Here is a 10,599-nt window from a genome sequence, read left to right as displayed (position 1 = left end):
GAGTTTTTAGGAATGACCTGTTGATACTTGGAGCTCTTTTGATTAGAGTAGAACAGTGCTATGAATTCAGACCTGGGAAAAGCAGCTGGGGAGCAGAGAGCTTAGAAGGCCAATTAGACATGGTATGAGATAATGAGGACAGAGTGTGTACTCCTCAAGGTGTGCCTGTTGTGAGAACAGGCACCACAGCTCTGGAACTGCGTGGAAAACTTTCCTCTGACCATCCTGTCCTCCAGCACCGGGCACATAACTGTGAGAGGGATGCAGGCCCAGCTTCAGCCGACAGGAAGACGTCTGGATGTGCTACTCCATCAGCTTTCCAGGTATTTTGAGAAGTTGCTTTTGAGCACTCCCTGTCTACAGGACAGCTTTCCCTCCTGCCATGTGCAGGACTGGCTGTTCCTGCAATCAGTGATGGTACGTGTCAGACATGGGGTGTGCCCAGCTGGCCTGGCAAGGGACAGTCCTTGAGCCCTTGGTCAGATCTGCACATCAGCACAGTGGGAGTCGATGGCCACGCACACTGCAGCACTGTGTGGATCACTGTGGAGAGAGATTGTGCCTTTGAATTGGTAGTGAAGGAAAAAGATTGTTTTCTGCAAATCTTCTGCTGAGGGAGGGCAGATTGAAAGGAATTTTCAGAGCTCTTGGAAAGGGCTGCACGTGAAGTTGGGAGTTTGTGGTCTAACAGAGCTGGGCGAACGAAAGCGAAGGGAGGTTTGTACACACCTGCTTTCCAGGGTTGGCTGTTGAACACGTGTAACATGATGATGAAATGTTCCTGCTCAGTGCTAGACTAGTCTGCTCTGTGAGCAGCATTTTGACAGCTGGATATGTGTTCTCGTACGTCTTGGAAGTATCAAATATCTGCAAACATTTCTTTCTATTCTGCCCTTATAAACCCTTGTGATACCTTTGCCTGTTTTACAGTAGCAAAAATGTTTTCAATTTTTTTTTAGTGATGTGATAGATTTCCTGTCTAGCTGCACTGAATATCAGCAAGCTCCTCTTTACATAAAAAAAAATTTCCTCAAGCTGACAGTACTGCTTTAAATGTGCTAAACTTCCTTTCTCAGAGCCCTTCTCTTTGTTACAGCATCACACACGGCATAAAGTGAGCTTTGTTACTAGTGGCTGAAAGCAGTGCAGCTCTGAGCTGGGTCAGTACTGCTGGTGTTGATATCCCCACAGTTCTCTCGTGGTGCCTGATGCTGTCCAGGGAATGAACTCTCCTCCAGAAGAGAGAAGTCATTCTGAGCAGCTGAACACTTGGTGATTTTGTTTTTCTTTCATCTCACGCTCATTAGCTACACGAGATGAATTTTTCCATGTTAGGACCTCTTTCCCCTCACCCCCTCTAATTTCTGAATGCTGTTCAAGAAGTTCAGCTTCTGCCAACAACACATCTGACTCCACAGAATCTTTTTACAGGGATGTTGGATGCTTTTCCCATTCTTCCAAACTGCTCTCTGATTTGCTGCTCCAGTCGTAGGCGCTCACAGGTGCTCAGTGGTGCTGCAGCCCCAGGTGAGGCTCCCTGTGACCAATCTCTGCTTTATTTCCTATTAGCTGGGTTTGGCTCTACCTGCCCCTGAAGTTTTCTTTCCCTTTTTGAAAGAGTGGACAGCACTGGTATGACTGGTGAAATGGGGATGTTACACGGTTCAAGCTGAAATAGAGGAGTGAGGCTGAGTACTGAAGGGCACAAGGCCAAGTTCTGAAGTGTTCCAACAAAGTAATTATTGACACCTCTGAGACAGGATCTTTTCATATACGAACTTGCAGACTGTGAAACTCCAGAGTCAGTTGGTGCCCATGGAAGCTGTTGGTCAGGTGGGATCCTATCACACCAGAGGTTTCTGTGCATGTTAAGTGTGAAGCTCTAAGCATGTGCACTGCAGAGACGACCACCAGAGTACCACTCTGGCTCCCCAGAAATGAGGGTGAGGTCTGGCTGTCCTTTGTGGGTACGGACACGGAGCTGAATTGAATTCATAGATGAGCTACTGCACATGCCAAGAAGTATTTATGCTAACATCTCCACTACAGAAAACAACAGAGTTACAATGAGCTGTTCAGTGTTTCATCTCTGCTAGAATCCGTTTTTCCTGTTTCAGTGCTCTGTGAATAGTTAAGCATCCTGACACAGCAGAGGTGCAGTAACAGCAGCAGAGCTTGTGTTCTGCAGACGCTGCTGGTGCTGTGCTGAGGTTCCCACAAGGGACAGTGTCTGTGCAGATCACTCCACCGCTGCGGGTGCTGCTCACTGAAGTACACGTGGTAACTTTGAAACAGAAAGCAGTTTGAAACTATCAATATTGAGAGTATGAAAGTAAGGTCAGGGTTTTAAATGTTAGGAAGTTACACAGCCAGAGGCTCAGAAATCAGCATTCACTGTTGCTTGTGTAACAAAGAAGTTCTCTCTCTATCCGGAAATTACACAGTTGCTCAGGAGTTGTTTCTCCTTTCACAGTACAACACTTCAAGAACTTTATGGTTGGCTTAAACCCTTCTGTTCCAAGTGCTTTGTCAGCCTGAACCTGCAATGTGACAGTCCATATAGCAGTGCACACATTTCTGCAGTGCTTTAGGTGTTTCTCTGATGTCTATCTGAAGTCATTATGGTTGGTGAACTTTGGAAAGAAATTGAAAAAAAAGTTAAGCAATTCTAAAATGTTCTCTAATACATGGAAAAATGCAAGTTATCACCAAATTTAAATGACTGCACTATCATTAAAACTAAACCAAAACTGGTGAAAATAAAGCTGCTGTTTACAATGTTTACAAAGCAAAGTATTTTGTAGTAGTGAAGAGCCTGACAGTGCTGGAAAGTGCTGTTTGTTCTCATTAGCAGTTCCTTTAGGTTTTGTAGTGGAGCTGATTGATTTCCATGGCCACATTGGGGTTTTGCACAAGTTCATTTTAGTAGAGCATTGCTAAAGAGCAATATGACATCAGAACGTTATTCCTGGTTTTCTCCAAAACAACAAACACATGAAGAATTGTTGGGTTGGCACAGGGAAGTAGAAAATGTGACATTAGGTAAAAATTTCTTGTAAAATTGATGCATAAGGATTTTTGTAAAGGAAGGGGCTTAGTGCACCAGTGTAAGGTGTTAATTCCATTGGCTATAAACTCTGATTTAATCAGATACTACTATTACTTTTCGCTGCTGTGCAAAGGGAGCTAAAAGAAATTGTTTCAGGCTACATGTGCTCGAACCTGCAGGAGAAGCAGTAGCTTGGGAAAGCAGATGATAGGCACACAGAAGCAATTTGAAATGCATGTCTTGTAAATATTAAAGAGGTGACCATTCCTTGTAAAACTGTCAAAGCTTTGGTCTTATCTTGAGTAACCTGGGAATTTGCATTCTGGAAATCTGTGTCCAGTGGGCAGGTTTGGGCAGTCACTGCCTGTGTCTGGTATTGTTAGACTCTGGGTGATGCACTCATTTGGATTAGTTAATTAATCAGGATTAATTTTTGCTGGATGTTAGCTGGATGTGATGAAGGTCTTTTTCTTCCCTTATTGCTTCTGAGGCTTTAGAAAAATGAGCCTGTAAGTCCTACCCTGTGTGGTGCTGGTGCTTCCAGATTGTCACGTTTAAATCAGGGCATGAAATATTAGCTAACTGTTTCTTTCATATTTCCAGGGCAAGGAGGGCTTGCCAGCTGCTGTGGAAGGGAAGGGACTGTCACCAGGCAACTCTGCTGTCTCGGAATACAAATGCAAAGAGGCAGGAGAGAAACAGATTCAGTGTTCATGGCCTGAGCACTTGAAACATATCTCTATTAAATTTATGGAGTGCTGAAAAGGTTATGAGAAAAAGCATACTGATCACACACAAATAAACAAATAACAATTATTACCCCCAAAAAGCCTCCTTAGGGTGGGTGTCCATTCCCCTCATGCATTCAGCCTCCGTAGCGTGATTGCCGCAGCCTGTGCCGTGTTTCCGAACACGTCGTATTTCACGTGCGGCCCAGGCTGGGGGGCTCTGGGCCACCGGCCTGCAGCTCCACAGAATTAGATTTTTTGCAAGTTTTAGCTGCTGTGTAATTTGCTGACTAAAATTACAGGGGGTGAAAAAAGAACTAAAAACATAATCCGTTCAAAATGTGCCGTTTGCAGGACTCCTGGAGTCTGGCTTAGATTTCCAGGAATACTGCGTTTCTGGGCTGGGTGAAGAACAGATGGTTACGAAGGGAAATGTCCCCTTAAGTGCATAGTAAAGCAAACTCAAAAGATTCATCAGCCGTGGCTTAATGCGGGCCTGAGGTACCACCAAAGTCATTAACCAGTGCAGAGAAAAGATGTGAAGGCCTCAAATGGAGATGGGGGAAACATGTAACAAACAGGACTCGAAAGAAGTACATCTTGTCTGCTGGTTTTGGGCTCTGTTGTTTGAGATTTAGCTGTGTCCTGTGCACCCCTTTTTACTGTTCCAGCTGTGGTTCTGTCAGCATCAGCAGTTTAAAAATTAATCTGGGTGGAAAGTTTTCTGCTCTGGGTAAGTCAACAGTTCAGAGTTTGCTGACCACTGAAAGCATCTTATGCTTTCAGATGTCTCCTTACCCTTACAGCTTGGAAGGTCAGTAGAGAGGAATGAATCTGCATAGTCATACAACTGACTTTTTGAAAACTGAAGTCTTGGTATGGCTGAAACAAAAGGGCTCAAGGATTTAATGGAGAGGTAATTCCCCAGTTGTATTTGATGTACTGAGCACTTTCACAACTTAGTTAAAAGGATTGGCAAAGTGTTGGTTAAACATGGCCTGTTCCCTAGGAGAGTCCAAGGCAGTAAACAGGAGCAGCTGAAGACAGAACATGTCCCCATGTAAAAGGGTCTGATCAAATGCCCTGCACAGTGCAGGCTGTGCAGTTCAGCAGCTTGGTGTGACACTGGGGACCTGATCAGGAGTGGGGAAGAGGAAACCAGTGTAGCCTCTTCTCTTTGTGAAAGGCAATGAATGCTCTTCCTATCTTAGGCAAGACATGAGTCTCGTGTCTGTTTTGCCCTTAGTGTACTTCAGTTTTTGGACAGGATTGTAAAGTGAACCAAACCAGGACCCCTTCAGATGGAAAGCTGGTTTGGCTGCTGGAAGCTGTGAAAGTCTCCTATTTGAGATTTACTCTGGATTTTATGTTGCCTTTGCTCAATCTTTCCTGCTTTCGCATCACTTCACTGAACTCAGAACAGCATTTTGTGTGGGTTACAAACCTTATATTCCATTTCTACACTAAACCGTTGTGAAAAGCATTTTCACGTTACCAGTGAGGGTTTTGGCACGTGCAGGGCAGAGTTCCAAATGTTCTGTTAAGAGAGAGAGAGGCAAACTTGCGAGTCTGTTTTTTATGCCATTAATGTCAGTGGCCTCATGTGAACAGCAGCTGATGGACCAGGACTGGCTGATTCACTCAGCTGCTGCTGCTAGGGATTCACCGAAACTTCAGTAAGTGGGAGCGATGGGGCAGCGCCTGCCTCCCGCCCAGCCTGTCCCGGGGCCGCGGGCTGGACCGGGAGGCAGCTCTTGTTTGCAGCGCGGTCTGTAGGTGAAGGGTTTGCTGGCACACTCCTCTGCCGCGGGCTGGGTGTGTGAGTGCCGCCCGTGCTGGCTGTGCGCAGCGGTGCTGGCAGCACGCACCGACGTGTGATGGGCTGCGAGACACAGTTTTCTGGGTGATAATCCTGAGTGTTTTCCCTCTTGGACACTTCTAGAGTAAGGAGCACTCTGAGAAGTAAAGCTTAAAGTCTTAAAGCTGCAAGTCCAGAAAAATGAAATTATTATCCCATATGTATTTCCTGCCAGAGCTGGTTCTGAGGTTTTTGTCTCTCTGTGTGTAGGTTTTCTCTCTCCACATTTTCTCCACCCACCCCCGCCTTTCTCCCTCCCCCTGCTTCCCCCTCTCCGAGATGGTATCTGCAGGCTGAGGCTCAGAAGTGTTCGGCTGTGCTGAGTGCAGGACACCAAGGAGTTTGCAGAGGTTTGGAAAGAAGTTTGCATTGCTTTCTAGTTGTGCTGCATAAGTACTAATGTGTAGTGGGTGTTGAAATTAAAGTTACTCTGAATGGAATTCCAGTTCATTTTAGAGGGATTGCAGCTACAGAGACCTCAAAGAAGTGAGTGAGGTAAATCAATTAGTTAGGGAGGAAAAATGAAGTAATTTTCACTCTGTTTTACAGTCTGGGGTTGGTAGATGTGAATGACTTGTAGCCAGAGTGCATTAAATTGGCTGATTTTTGTCAGAAGCAGCAGGTTAGTTTGTGTTGGGTTTGCATGGTTAACTCTGGGAAGTATTTTCTGGTAACTTTTTGAAGCACTTCCCTGGTTTTATAATTTCCATACAATTCAAATGCAGACCAGTTTGAACTGGGCTATTTTTAGAAGTAATTAAGCATGCCTTTGTTAAAAGCAAAACTCACTTTATGATGTAAGAAAAGTTGGGAGTAAAAGAGCAGCATAGTTACACTAATATGCCATTGTAGCATGTTCCCATCCTGTCATCTGGAAAATTAAATCAGGTTCCAGCATGGATTAACATCCAGACTTGTGAGCAGGGGAAGGTAGTGTCTTAAATGCCATGAAATTGAACAATGGGATTATACAGTTCACAGCTAATTTCAATATTCTGCTGTTTTGGGCTTTTTGTTGAACAGGATTCTGTAGGGAGAGGCAGGAGTAGCTTTGAGAACTTGAAGCATTCACATACTTAGTGAAACCATAGCAATAACAGCTGAGTGTGGCTGAGTGCTTAGCACAGTGCTCTGTGTGGAGTTACACGGAGCTGACGTGGAGACTCTGCTGCTAGAGGGAAAACTCGGTGTGTTAGCAGTGAGAGTGTATTGACCTGGTGTGAGTCAGTGGTTTGTGTTACCCATTTGGTGACAATCTCTAAGTGCATGGCAAGGGCTCAGACGCTGCTGTGACCCAGAGAAGAGTCTTTCTGTCCCATTGTCTCTGCTTGCCCCTTTCCAAAATAAACCCATGTCGAATTGCACGTGTTGTTCATGTGAGAAGTGATTCAGTAGGTTCCCTCAGAAGCTCCTCTTAAAATAGTTGGGAAGGAAACTGCTTCAAAACTGGCCACAAAATCTATTTTGTCCATGGTTTTCCGAACTGCTCCTCCCTACCACAGGGTGTCTGCAGGGAGTAACAAGGGCTGGGGGAGCTCCAGGGCTTGGACCAACTGAGATTCTAGGGGCAGCAGCTGCTTTGTGTGGAGCTGCATCCTCTGGGAAGAGGCTTCCAATGATGTGCATCAGGCTGGTAAGTGAACCCACGCTGACTCCAGTGAAGTCACTCCTAAATCTTAGGATGTTCCCATGCCATGCCATTGGCTTAGAAGCTTTTTACACTTGAGTGCAAGCATTAGGAATAAAATTGACCCTTTTCTTGGTACCAACAGTTTCAGTTTGTGACGTATGTATTTCATTGTGCTGGCACCCAGTCAAGAATGGGAGGTTGCAGGTGAGCTGGTGTGTTTTAGCTTTATCTTGGAATGTTGTTTGTGTTCTTTCCACTTAACTTACAATTTCCAGTGCTGTATTTCAGCATAGAGTTAGTATTGATGTAGGGTTATTTTCCAGATGAGTTTGTCAGCACTTGCTCTGGACAAACTCTGTGCATCTTCTCATCTTAGTGACTACAAAACAAGGTGTAATGAAAGGTAAATAGGAGATAGTGAGTTACCATCAACAGACAAGTTCAACCTGTAGCACAACCTGAGTTCATGTTTTGGAGCTTGGGAGAAGCTTAGTTTGAGAAGCAGCTCCATAATTCATGGGACTTTCTTCTTCCCGGGATTTGCTTTCACTGTGTGTGTTGGTGGTGTGCAGGGTCTCCTGCCCTCAGCTGAGGTCTGAGTGCTTTCTAATGTTACTGGTGACTGGAAAACTCTGTGCTTGGCTGTAACTGGGCAACAGGTTGGTCAGGGTTTCAGCCTGGCTCTTCCCTTGTTCTGATGTCAGCAAATAGATTCCACTCTCCTGAACTTGAAAAAAGTGTTTTACATGTGTTTGCTTTGCATCATTTCATTAGGCAGCCTGTTAAGTACCTGGAATAACAGCGTCCCTGTGTTCTGAGTTGCAAGGGGTTTCTTGCTGTCTGGAGCTATAATGGATCTGCATCTGACTGTTTGCATGTGCTGTGCAAAACAAATTACTGCGAGGGAAAGTGTTTGAAGTTCTCAAGTTTTACAGACAGTTGACAGTCAGTTCTGTTCATGTCTTTACTATCTCACACGAGTGCTGAAGCAGTTTTTACCGACACTCGTGGTGCTGATTAGTGCTGAGCCCTGGTTGTTTGGCTCTGGTCCCTGCCTGTGCCCCTCTCTTCGTGTGACTGATTGCCCCTGCTCTGGGTGATTCGGGAATCGTGTCCATCATTATTAGGGGCCTTGGGCTTACCCTTTCAGGGAGAGCCTGGCTGCACTGAGTAACAGCAGAGTTGGTGTTGTAGGTCTTTATATTTGGTAGTCAGGTGTCTTGAGGGTCACTACTGAAATGTGTGTGTTTGTGGTGTGGTGAGGGTGCTGCAGCTTCCTGGAACTTCATGTCATGAGCACAGAGGATTTAAACACAGTTTATTTTGTGTATATGTGCAGGTAATGTAGTTCAAAACACCTTTAACTGCGCATTGGGTTAACACTAAATAAGATGCTCTAATAAGATGTGCTGTAGTTTCTTTTTCCCTTGTGTAGTGTTTTCCAAATAAAGACACTGAAAGTTTGGTAAATATTCCCAGAGTTTCACAGCTGAAGGGTTGGAGCTGATGCAGTGTTGAAGTACTTGTGAAAACATGAGGACATGCAAACGTGTGGCTGTCAGGCATAACTGAGAGGTGCTTTTCTTACCTGTAGGCTTCCAGGTTATCTGGGTGAGCCATTCTGATGCTGTATGACATGCCATCCAAAGCAACCTGCACACAAACTGTATCCTTGTGTCACACAGGCATGTGACACCCAGGGCAGCTCCTCCAGGTGCCCTCTGAGACAACGAAAGCACCGGCACGAGGGTGTTTGCCCAGGGTGTCTGTAGCTGCCTGTGCTGCCCCTGAATCCTGGTCTGGCAAAGTGGTGCACAGCACACCTCTGTCCCTGGGGGGTGACCTGGGCTAGGACTCCGAGGCTTCACACTCAAATAGACTCCTGTGGGCTGCCCTTTATACCAGGGAGCTGCTGGAACACGTAAGGGCTTTCAAAACACTAAGAAAACAGGAAAAATACATGTTTAGACACACACAATTACTTTGTATGACTAATCTGTTTTGCTGGATCCTTCAAGAATGAGAGTGTGGATTGCCATCTATGGAGAAATGTGTTTAGAGCAAACACACTATGGATTTATGTCAAAGTTGGTTCCTCATTTCCCTAAAAAGGTGGTAGGTAAATGATCAAATGCTCCATGTGTCAGTATGTGTATATGTGTTTATGCTAGGCTGGAGAGCAGTGATCAGTAGAAGTGGTGGGGGAAGTGTCAGGAGCAGGTTCCAGACACCAGTGCAGGTTTCTTCAGCAGTGCTGATTTATTTCTTTCATTGATTTGTTTGGGTTTTGTTCTGTGATATACTGAAGTATTACCCTCAAATAATGAATTAAAAAATTTATAAACGTGTGTATGTGAAGTTTGATGTATTGGGTAAGTAATTGTAAGTGTGTCTTCGTGAAATGTTAAAACTGAGCATCAGATTGTCTGGAAAATGTTAGCCTGGAAAGTTTGTAAAGGCCCAGGCTGCTGGATCTCTCATGTGGGAGGATTACACTTTGGTAAGGAGTGTGTACCTGCTCACACTGGAGTCACTGGTCACTGAATTTATCACTGGGTGAACTTTGCACTGAGAAATTTGGGATGGGACCACGCTGAGACATGCTGGGAGTCCTGACCAGGACTCTCCTCCCTGCAGCCCCAGCCCCAGCTCGGTGTGGCACTCACTCTGGGGCTGTGCTGGGGCTGTGTGTGCAGGATCTGTGAGGTGTCCCTGGCACAGTGAGCCACGGTGGGCACAGAGGCTGCAGGGACACCAGCTCGTTTGGCCATGCCATGCGCTTCGTTTTGAACTCCTGCCTGATTGTTGCATGGCTTGGGTTTTGTAATTAAAAAAGATCTTTGTAGACTGGAATGTGGCCTTCTCCTCTGCGTTCCTTTGAAACAGGGATGGCTTTGAAGAGATCTGTTTTAATAGGTTGTCGTATAAATAATTTCAATCATGATATTCTGTTGTTTTATGAACATCTCTAATTAAATTTAAGATAACTTCTCAGGGAATACGACCATATTATTTATTCTGACAGCCAGAGGAATAAGGACGTTGCATCAGTCTTGAATGCTTTGCTAATCTGAAGTGTTTCACACGTGTTTTCCTGATGAGAGGTGCCAGGGCTGCCTTAATTGCCTCTTTCAAATTGTGGGTACATATCTGTGTTTTGTAGGGAGTGTACCTTAACACAGGGTAATTCTGAGTGGTTTGTAGTCTGGTATTGCTGCAAACTCTCTGTGGAGACTAATCAATGCAGTGTCTGGAGCTGGCAAAACTGGCTGTGTGATTTTTAACCAAAATTCAGAGTGTTGGGGAACCATTTCCTGGTGACAAAACTAGCTGG

The 10,599-nt window shown here is 45.1% G+C and overlaps 1 protein-coding gene across 1 annotated transcript in view; it reads left to right on the top strand.

The window, feature by feature from the left end:
• LOC103807322 (DENN domain-containing protein 1A-like) overlaps positions 1-10,599 on the top strand; it is a gene marked incomplete at both ends in the record, with an annotated part of 77,784 nt that overhangs the window by 11,965 nt on the left and 55,220 nt on the right. The gene's annotated exons all lie outside the window — the stretch shown is intronic.

Source organism: Acanthisitta chloris, unplaced genomic scaffold (genome assembly GCF_000695815.1).
Source record: "Acanthisitta chloris isolate BGI_N310 unplaced genomic scaffold, ASM69581v1 scaffold3498, whole genome shotgun sequence".
Lineage (NCBI taxonomy): Eukaryota > Metazoa > Chordata > Aves > Passeriformes > Acanthisittidae > Acanthisitta > Acanthisitta chloris.
The sequence above is the reverse complement of the archived record's forward strand: the minus strand, read 5'-3'. Positions and strand labels throughout refer to the sequence as shown.